Source organism: Lithobates pipiens, unplaced genomic scaffold (assembly GCF_037356315.1).
Source record: "Lithobates pipiens isolate NorthernLeopardFrog02 unplaced genomic scaffold, aLitPip1_a1.2 Scaffold_18, whole genome shotgun sequence".
Classification (NCBI taxonomy): Eukaryota; Metazoa; Chordata; class Amphibia; order Anura; family Ranidae; genus Lithobates; species Lithobates pipiens.
In genome coordinates this window covers 444,194,381-444,205,780 of record NW_027507758.1, presented here as the reverse complement: position 1 = coordinate 444,205,780, position 11,400 = coordinate 444,194,381, and the positions used below count along the sequence as shown (strand labels likewise).

At 40.8% G+C, this 11,400-nt stretch overlaps 1 long non-coding RNA gene across 1 annotated transcript in view; it reads left to right on the top strand.

The window, feature by feature from the left end:
• Positions 1-305: 305 nt before the first annotated feature.
• The window catches only part of LOC143990204 (uncharacterized), a 76,804-nt gene continuing 65,709 nt past the window's right edge, over positions 306-11,400 (top strand). Inside the window, exon 1 of the long non-coding RNA XR_013277212.1 lies at positions 306-614. This is a non-coding gene — a long non-coding RNA (uncharacterized LOC143990204). The remainder of the gene's footprint in view (positions 615-11,400) is intronic.

Below are 11,400 nucleotides of genomic sequence, written 5' to 3'. Positions count from 1 at the left end.
ATGGAAACGGGTGGGGTTTGTTATTTGTGCACTTGCCATGGTTGACATACCTTATGTAGCGGGGACATATTCGTTTATTAACGTGGTTATGTATATGTCAATGGTAAATCTGTGGACATTGAGATGGCTCAGTGTTTGGAGCCATCTATTGACAAAATCTGGTAATGCACAAGATATGGTGATTATATACACAAAGACTTTCATAGGAAGTACTGTTTGTTTTGCTAAGAGGTTTGACCCTTGTTACCCAGGAGTCTGTGTGACCTACCCATGAACACTCTGATATGCAGTGCATGCTGGGTAGGGTATAAAAGGGACTGCGGTGGCCATATTTGGTCTCTTGGGACCACGCTGCCTGCCTGTGCGGAACTGTGAGGAGGATCCTCGGACACATAGGCAGAAAGTCACCGCGGACTGCAAACCGGACTGTTTGTGAGGTGACTTGACAGAGCCTGAGAACTGGTGATCAGATTGGTGAGGTTCGGAGACACTTGTCAAAGTGGCGGAAGACCGGATCCAGTCAGCGGAGCGAAACAGAGCATCTGGCCCAGTCTAAGCTGAAGCAAGCTGCCGTTACCGGACTCAAGCCATCACCCAGAACTCTGATCCAGTTGGTGAGCGGGTTGCGGCCCACCGTTTATTACTATTGCACGCAGTTAGACTCACTTGTAGGCCTTGCTGGAACCTGTTGTTCCATAGAAGCATAACTGAGCAACTGACACTGAGTAGGCTTGAGGCCCAGTTCATTCTAGCGCCCAAGTGTGATTACAAGTTCTTGGAACTATACCTGGAGCATTCTAAGTTAACTTTTTCACTTACCCCTTTGGGTTACAAATATCTGAGGAACTACTTAAGCTAGCGAAGAATGAAGATAAAGGAGAAAGTACTTTAAGTGACGCCTCACGTAAAACTTTAAGTGGTGGGAGCTCCCAGGTCTAGATAATAACACACTTGTATATTGCTTATTGTATTTGACTGTTGATTCATGCTGTACTGACGTTCTACATTGGGACGACAGTGCAATCCATGTAACCATTTACTTGTTATACTTTCATTAGAAGTATTTCTGGTTAAGAGTACAATTGTGTGGCATACTGTCTTTGCCCACCAGGTGGAGCCAGAGGATCCCGAGGGATCGATACAGGTGTCTTATACTGTATTATTGCACCACAGCTGTGCCAAGGGGACAGAGTTACACTACAGGGGGATTTCTCCGAAGAGTGCAGGCCCAATTCAAATTAGCAGCTCCTTCGGGGGTAAGTGCTATGCCACTGGGGCTGCCCGTTTGTTTTGAGGAACCTATTAGGGGGTACCCTTTTAGTCAGTAACTAACCTAAGTTTAGTTAGTGGCTAATACATGCAGATATTTTGTTCGTTTCATGCCAAAGCCCTCCTACATTGAAACCGTGGTTTTTGCTGCCTTACTGAATAAAACTGCTGGACAAACCTGCTTGGACTGTTCCTAGGTTTCTCACCCACACTAAATCCTTTGAACACTATAAAGACTTTTTTTTTATGCTCTCCTATAAGGATGACTAGTTTCATTTCCTGTGAGTTAGAGTGAGCTGTAATATTGAACATGACTACGGTTACACAGCATTCTGCAGCTTCCTACTTTAAGTCACATAATGAGTTCATTGATTTGTGTGCCATGAGTCTGCAGCAATTCCTGACAGAGCATGCAGTGCTGACTCAGTCCAGCTGACTGATCGGAGCACATGTTTCAACATACTGGCACAATTTCACTGGTCTACTTTAGTATGAGACTAAGAGGGAAAAACCTTTGTGGGCTGCACATGGCTGTCTCATGCACCCAGCATTCCAATTTGACATTACCCATTAATTGACAGTTGGGCAATCAACCTGTCTGACTTCTTCCATAGATATACAGAATTAAAAAAGATAATAAGTTGAACTCATTGCTCCTGGATGGCCTCCTGCACACTGGATGTTTAGATGTTTGGCCCCAGTGCATGAGGCTCTAGCATTAAGTTGCAGGCTGAGGGCAAGCAGATTTCATGCATACTTTCGTAAACTAAGTATTGCTAGGTGCACCATCCAGCCCCACCCAGGCACAGCAGCTGTCAGATTCTAACACAGATCGTCAGGCTGCTGGTGGAGGGGCTGGACAGGAAACTTTTGCCTTCCTGTAGGCAGGTGCAGGTTTCCCCTCTGTCCTGTTGGTGGCACCGTGCCATTATTACAGATGGAGGGGAGTCTGTTAAGGGAATTGTCAATTTGTGGACTCTGTCAGAGACTGACAGAAGCCAGCTGTTTGATTGGACGCTGCAACATCTGGGGACCTCGGGCAACCATCTTGACTAAGAACTATATCTATGGATCTATATCTAGATATAGATCTATAGATAGATTTATATCTAGATATAGTCTCCTGCATCATTCAGGTGTGCCTGGAGCGAGTGGGAGGTCAGATATATAGACCCCCTGAATAGTGAAAGTCTTTAGAACAGGGAGAGGGTCCTGGAGAGTGTCAAGCCTACCCTATAGCTGGCTTTGAGTTCTTCACCTATAGCAGCCCCCTTTCCCAAAAGACAAGCAGGCCTTCTGGTACTCAGTTGCCCCCAGGTCTTGTACACAATGCTAAAGTGCATTGGTGACCATAGAGATTTCTGGCAGACCAGATGGTCGCCAGAGTCTCTTTGATCGTTCAGAGCCATGTGGGATGTTATGACGTCACGCCCGGCCTCTGCATTCAAAGAAATGGCGCCGCCTCAGCTGGGAAGCTGAGATCGTTTATTTTTTTTTATTTCAAGCTTCACAGCCTAGAGATGAGATGTGGAGTCTTATTGACCCCATGGGGGTTAGTTACGACAGGCAAATCAACTTTGCACTACAAATTCTAGCCCCATAATTCTAGCCCTAGACCTCCTCTGTAACTCAAAACATGTAACCAGTAAAACATTTTTAAAGCGTCGCCTATGGGAATTTTTAAGTACGGAAAGTTTGGCGCCATTCCATGAGCGTGTGCAATTTTAAAGCGTGACATGTTAGGTATCATCTTTCACATTATGCAAAAAAAATTGGGCTAACTTTAAACTTTTAACCGCCATTGTATTCTCTAGGGTCTTTACTAAAAAAAAAAAACATATAATGTTTGGGGGTTCTATGTAATTTTCTAGCAAAAAAAGGAGGGAAATGTCAGAATTGGTCTAGATTGGCAGGGATATGATTAACAAAATGTGGTTGTTGGCTTTCTGCCATGTCTGAATCCTTGCTACTGTTTTTGTAACTGTGACCTTCAGTTTTAAATGGATTTGGACTCAAAGTTCAAATGTGATTCGGACTGTGTTGCTTGTCTGAGGAAGGATAGTTGAATCACAGAATTTAATCTTGGCTCAGTTTTCTTGCTTGCTTCAGTTTATTTCCATCTGTGCTGGCATCTTTTTTGCCTCATTCACATTTTATTTTTCACATTTTAAACACTAAAACGTAACTGCATTTATCCCAGCAGCAGAATCGTATAGCCAACTTGTATTACAACCTTCATAAAGGAGTATGTAAGCAAAAACAAAAAATATGATACCACTGACTCCATTTAGAATTTTTCCTCAGCTTTTTGGAACCTACTAAATACATTTTAGCATAGTGACTTACAGGTGTTTTTTGATCCTATCTTAAATTCAACTTGCTGAAAACTTTCATCAGACCGGTGACATGGTAGAGGCGATGGTTACTCTGGTAGTAGAGGGGGCTCTCAGCCTGAAGTTCAGGCATTAGTGAATGCAGTTTCACTTGTCTCCACTAGGGCATCTAAGCCCCACAACCGTCAAGTAGGCTATATCCACTTTAGAGTGCACTCTATGTGAATGGCAACTATGAAATGTAAAACTCCCAAAAGAGCTACTTCATACTATGGACAATAGGCAAAGTTGTTGTGAAGCAGCAGAGTAAGCAGTTTTTAGCCCTAATTCTTCTGCTGGCTATTGTTGAGGCCCGTTTTTTATGGTGGTGCACATGGTTACAGTCCAAGTAAAGTCTGCATGCAGTAAAAAATGCTGTTAGTCAGATGGCCGGTCCCTATGTGCTCAGTCTCTGCTAGCATCAACAGGTTAATGGCAGCAGTGTCCTCTTCCCAATCCCAGTGGTACAGCATCAGGGGCCCTGCTATTGTGCGCTTACTTCTGCACATTGGACACTGCAGTAGTGTTCTAAATTGCTCTCTGTCTCTAGACAAGCACCTGGCTACCACACATTTTATATATATTTAAATATTTGGTGGTCATTTAGCTTAAAGAAGAACTGAATTTTTCCACACACTTCACATAGTTTGATTAGACCAAGCTGCTCCAAACTAAATTTTTTCTTTCACTGACCTTTGGATGTACGGTATATGCTGTATGTAGCTGCAGCTACATGTATATACAGCATACCACACTGTGTTTTTTGGTGCAAGGGGAGACTTCCTGCCTCATACCCAGAACACCGAAAAGCCTACTGAAGCAGAGCTGAGCCGCTCTGAGCAAGAAAAGTATTCTCTCAATGAATACAAAGCTTTCTCTGGCTGAGTCAAAGGTTGTGACATCATCAGCCCCCTCGGTGGCATCATGCGGTGGGAGCCTCCCATGGAGGCGGAGCTGTTGTGTTTTTTTTTCTTTTGTCGGCTCATTGGGTGGCGTGAGATGGATCTACATTGCGGCAATAATAAAGGTCTTGTCCTAAAGTGTTTCCTGTCTTTTTTACTATTTTCGACACTTTTTTTGTGAAATGGTAGGAGCACAATGTACCCGTTACCAATTCACATGGGGGGGGGGCCTGGGATCTGGGGGTCCCCTTGTTAAAAGTGACTTTCAGATTCCGATAAGCCCCCTTGTGGTTGTGGAGATGAGGCCCTTGTCCCCATCAATATATATATATATATATATATATATATATATATATATATATATATATATATATATAGTGAGTGATGTAAGTATTTTGGGTTTTAAAATTGTGGCTAGCATAAAATAGATTTAACACCACAAATATATCTCTTATTCTTCCCTATACCAGATCTACCCATAGCACACACTAGACTAATACATACATTATTTAGCACCATTCATTGGACCATAGCATTCAACTGGCATTCTCCAACAGTCCCATGGCCTCAGATAATGAACCTGAATGCTAGAGCATATATCACACATTACATGACACCATGCACATATATAAAAAAAATGGACACCATGAGAGTTATCTCTTATAGAATAATGTTTTTCATCACTGTTATATGTACGTTATTCTTGTTTTGGATAACAACAGAACACTTAGCCTATGGAAACAAACCATTTCTGGACCTGACGAACATCGCTATCAATATACTATTCTGCTATCATTGATATTCATGTGTACTTTTACACCAACTTCTTCCAGATTCATGTTTACCACTATACAAATAACTTGTACTGAGACTTTTTTCTATAATAAAAACCATTTGTAAACAAAAAAAAATATATGTGGCTAGCAGTTCCATGGTATCTTGATTTTTTTTCTACAAGAAGGCCTTTTTAACACCATTACAATTTTATTTTTCTGTTGATGATAGATCACATTAGGAACAATTAGAAGGTCAACAACTGTCCTAAAGATACAAAAGTAAACTAGAATGACATTTGGTGCACACCACCTCCGTGCTATGTAAGCCACAGATGGATATATCACACAGAACAGATTTCTTGTCGCTTCTATCCTTTTGAAAAGAGCTGCAGGGCACATTTTTTTCCTTTCGCTCAACCCACTCAAGTCATCCTGGGCTCACAGTCTCTTATTAATTTACTGTTCAGAGATGTTGATTGTACTGTTGTAGGCTGAAACCATATTTAAATAAAGATATTGGCATTCTATGTAAAGAGTGTTTCTATGTCTGACCTTGATTATTCCTCCTACTTGTTAAATTATTTTGATTCAGTGTTTGTGAAGTATTACACTATACTTTTCTCTAGCAGATGATATCTCTTTGGATATTTATTTGGTCAGGAGCATAGGTTTTCAGCCCAATAAATCTTTTTGTGTTTTTCTGTTTAGAATATCTATGAAATCCAGTTTAGAGATTATCCATGCTGCATGATCCTGTAATATGGTTCTTTGTGTTCCCAGTTCTAGTGTAGACAGTTTGTTCAGAGTTTGCATGGCCATGCTCTGACGTGTGACTTGTGGTGCATGTGTGTTTTTTGGTTTATATGAATTATATGGAACTGGCATAGACCCCTAAATGAAAACATTTAACCAGTCTACTTATGAAGGTGAAAAGGGTAAATGGGCATTAACAGAACTCATATATAGTTACTACTGAAGTTTAGCTAAAGCGGAAATCTATCTTAGCAAAACAAAACCTGTATTTGGGCCCCAGGAGCTTTATGCCATAATATACTAGTAGTATGCACAGCATATTAGCACATTACGGAAGACTTACTTGGCTAGTGACCAATCCTACTTGTCAGCATTTTTGATCCTTTTAGGTTTAATTCTGACATTCCATGATGTGCAGGCTGCTGGATCCTGGAGAATCTGCACTGCAAGACTGCACTGTTCTCTTCCTGTCCTTGAACTTCCAGTGCTGTGGGGGTTAACGGCTTCGGGTCTCCAGACTCAGTTCCAATAAAGATTATCTAAGCCTGCTCTTTCCTCCATTGAGAAAATGTCTTTCACTGGTTACACTGCCTGTAACAGGAGCTCCTGTATCATCCCAACCAGTGTCTCTATTTTTTACTGGGACCTCACTACACCACAGAGGGATTATGGCCTCAGGACAAGCAATCTTGCCTTGTAAGTCTCTTTTATTAGATCTAATGGTCCCCTAACAAATATGTTCAAATGGCAAAAAGCATGTGGACTACTGGGGTACCTCTTTGCAGGCAAATATAAGTTAAGCCTTCTCACTGTGACTCTACAAGCATTTGTTTTAATGTCCCGCTGAAATGCTTGCACAAACCTTGGTAAGGACTAGCCATGATGTGTTTCAAATGTATTACAGAGATACTGCATCAGGTTGGACACAAACTGCAGGTCCTGATTACTAAGGAGCTCTGTAAAGATTCCCACCAGAGTATCAATGACCTTGTCTACCCTGAGGCAGGATAGTGCAACAGCCTCTGGATGTCAGATAGCATAGTCCACTACTGTCAAAATGCATTGTTTTCCTGTATTGCTGGGGTTAGCTTAGCTAGTGGTCTTATAATATCGACCACAATGCTCTTAAAAGGTTCATTATTGGCAGCAAGAACTGTGTGAACATTCCTGCCGGTAACACAGGTAACAGGTAACACACGACCAAAAATAGTTATGCTATGCTTGTAAGCATGTCAGGCCACAAAAAAACATGCATCACCCAGACCTTGGTCTTAGTTATTCCGAATTGACCTGTCTGTGTGGCATCTTCAACATGTGTCTTCTAAACTTGTTGGGTATGATGAGCTGCTTTTGACAATTTCTGCATCACTGCCTTTGGTGGGCAGATTCTCCCTGAGCATCTTTCCATTGTTGCAGTAAACCATTTGTTTCTCTCCGTCCACTGGAGAGCTAGAACCTAGGGTTCTGAACTGTTCCTAAGTTGGTTTAGTTTGTAGTGCTTGTTCAAGGGCTAGAGTCTATTGGGTCACAGCAAGGAAAGAGGTTATGGGTACCACTCCCCCGTGTAATCTCCATTTCAGCCTGATGGTATGCAACCTCTCTCTCAGCCACAGCCCAATGCTCTCCAGGCCCCACCTCAGCCATAGTCTGGCGCTCAAGAAACTGCAGCTATATTATAGGGTGGGTATCTATTGCAGTACTTCCTGCACCTGAGAATGGCCAATGTTGAAGACAGTCAGCACATTGATGGCATGCTCAACCTGTGAAAAAATGGTTGCATTTATTGATACATTAAGTTCAGTCCTCACCTTAATGGGCTGTACCAGAACCACTTCTATCTAAGACAAAAAGAACCCCTTTGCTGCCGACTCCTCCAGGATCTGTGTGCCTGGATACCTGCTTCATGTAAATCAAGAATTAGTTCCTCCCTCGATATGCCATATATTTCAATCAACCTTGAAGGCACACATTCATCAGATCATCTTCAGGGCTCAAGTAGTTTAGACAACGAGGGCCTAAAAATTTACTGGGCATAAAACTTCAAGCATGTCCCTGTGCCTGTGGAGCAGAAGGTGGTGCATACAGTCTGCCATAAAAGTGAATGGTGGTATGCAGCATACCGTTGTAAACACTAATGCTTCTATGTATCAGCATTTACCTGCGCAGCCTGCATTGTGAAAGGAGTGGAGCAATGGAACGCTATTAAGGTGCATCTTTGTTTAGTATCTGTTGAAGCTGTGAATACTTGAATACTCGTGGGTATGATGAACTAAAAAATTTGGGAGTAGATTTGTTTGTAAAGTGGGTTTCTTGTAAACACACAATGTGTGCTTTCATGGCCTGGAAAGATCGAAATACTTTTGTACGTTTTTGTGGTACATTTAGCCCCTGCACATTTAGGGAAATTATATTTCATGGTGCCATAGCAGCTGCCACAACATACTTTTCTTGCCACATGTTAGGACCAAACACCTGCGGATAAAGAGAGATAGACAAGAGGGAAAGGTCCAGGAATATCTAGAATGGGGGAAAAATAAAAATCATAAAAGATCATATTACATATGAATAAAGTAGAGGTATAAAGAGATCCAACGTTTACCCGTGACGAAGGATACAATCCTCCATCAGGGGATAAGGAGCCTTCATCGAATCCTCGCATAATAACTGTAGGTGGTCCGAGGAAGGTAAATTGGGGTACACATTGTTTTCGTGGGAGGAACACCCGCCCCAAAAATTCTAACTTGAACATCCTAAAGATGTTTGATTGTAAGCCCTAAAAAAATATTTTTTTTAAATTTTAAAAAAAATTAAGAAAAAATTTAAACTTTCTAGAGTTATAGTATACAAAGATGTATATTTACTATTTAAAAAGGAAAATACTTAGGCAAAAGGAGAAAATTTTATCTAATTTTATCCAATAACAGGGCTAAAAAAAAAAGATAATAAAGACTTATCCACCCAACAAATTTGAGTCAATTGACTAATAATAAAAGGTTAAAGACAACCGTAAAAAGGGAAAAATAAATAATTTCATAGATGGATATGAGCTTTTGTTATTATGTGACCGCTGCAGAGATTTTTTAATAAATCTTAAAATTTATAAATCTTGGAGGTCCATGTGGAAAAGCAAAAAAATAAAATAAAAATATTTATAAAAAAAAATAAAAAATAAACAGGGCAAATAAAAAAATAAAATAAAATAAATGCATAATAAAGATTTATCCACCCAACAAATTTGAGTCAATTGACTAATAATAAAAGGTTAAAGACAATCGTAAAAAGGGATAAATAAAATGTCATAGATGGATATGAGCTTTTGTTATTATGTTACTGCTCCAGAGATTTATTAATAAATCTTAAAATTTATAAATCTTCAGGATCCAAGTGGAAAAGCATAAAAAAAAAAAAAAATTTAAAATAAAAACATAAATACAAAAAATAAAATAAAAATAAAATAAATAGTAAATGAAATACTTTGAGGATAGCCAAAATTAAAATTTCAAATTGTATAGGGTTTAAATGTAAATATAAATGCATTCTAAATCACTTAATATTAAATATCCATAAATTAGATATGATAAGTGGGAGTAGGAGATTTGTATAGAGGTTCCAAAGGATTCTGCTTATTGATCAATCTCTGAAAGGCAAAAATGAAATTAAAGCGGAGGTCCACCCTAAAATGGACCTCCGCTCATCGGAATCCCCCCCCCCTCCGGCGCCACAATCGGCACCTTTCAGGGGGGAGGGGGGTGCAGTTACCTGGATAATCCAGGTAACTGCACCCACTTCCGGGCTAGCTTTCTGCGGAAAGGGGCGTACGTTACGCCCCTTTCCGCAAGCGCCCGCCCCCTTCAGCAAGTGCCCCGCTGCCTGCTGGGAAACACACAGCTCCCAGAGGCAGCGGGGACCGTCCGGATTGCGCCGCGCGGCTCGCGCATGCGCAGTAGGGAACCGGGAAATGAAGCCGAAAGGCTCCATTTCCTGATTCCCATACCCAAGATGGCGGCGGCAGGACCCGATAGACGAGCGAGCGATCGGCTTCGGGTGCCGACATCGCGGGCGCGCTGGACAGGTAAGTGTCACTATTTAAAAGTCAGCAGCTGCAGTATTTGTAGCTGCTGGCTTTTAAAAAAAAAAAAAAACGCGGAGTCCCGGTGGACTCCCGCTTTAAGTCTGTTAGGTCTTCAGTATTTTCATTCCATAGTGTGTTCTTGTTCTTGTGGTGGAGATGCATGTCGACTCCTCTTGTGCAGATGCTGATTTCCATTTTTGTCTAAGTCTGGGGATGGGTTCTTTACTGATGTATTCAAATCCATTCTTCTTCTTGAAGCATTCATGGTATGAGAGTTCTCTATCAGGTTGAGATCTTGAAGGGCCTACTGGAGTTCTGCCACAGATCTGAAGACAAATCTTGTTCCTTGATGTGAAAAGGGTACAGAGAATGGAAATCCCCATTGATATTTAATATCATGGCATTGAAGTTCCAGGAGCTGGGGTTTCATAGCTCTTCTTTTGGAGACAGTAGTTTGGGAAAGGTCTGCAAATAATTGAAAAGTATGACCTTGGAAGCTTACATTGTTTTAGACAGAGAGAACGGTAACACCCCCAAAATTGGGGTCAGAGGGCGCTGATCACCCCTGGTATGTTATAAACAAAAAAAGAAAAGAAAATGGTGTCCCCGGAACGGGGCTTTTTGCCAGCAAAGTTTAACCTGTGTAATATAAATAACATTGACATGTAGAAAAGTAAACTAATATTGTAAATATTTATTAATAATAAAAAGAGGATAAAATGGGTCACGCAGTAGTCAAGGACTGAGCTCCACAAATTAGGTAAAAATGTATAGTATTACATGTATGAACAGAAATACACATATACATAGAATTGTGATGCTTGAAACATAGTATCAGTACAGTAAGAGATATATGCGTGTAGATAGTAAAAACCCTTTACGCGTTTCAACCCTCCCAGGGGTCTTCTTCAGAAGGTTACTATCTATTTATGAAAGAATAGAGAAAAGACAAGCATAAATATATATCACAATACATGATGCACTGTGTTGTACTAAAAATAATCTGTTGTAGACAGAGTATATATCAAAACATTGTAAGATTACACAGTTAACAATCAAGCGATACATATTGTAACAATAAATACCTATATTGATCACAAAAGAAATCCTCTTTCAAAGGACCGGACAGGGTTCCGTACATTCTCCCATAGTCTTCATAGATGTGCCGACCTTATGCAGATGGAAAAAGTGGCTGGCTCTGCCCGGACAAAGGGGGAAAGAGCAAGGAAAATGGATCCAAAGGGGTAAAAAAGCTT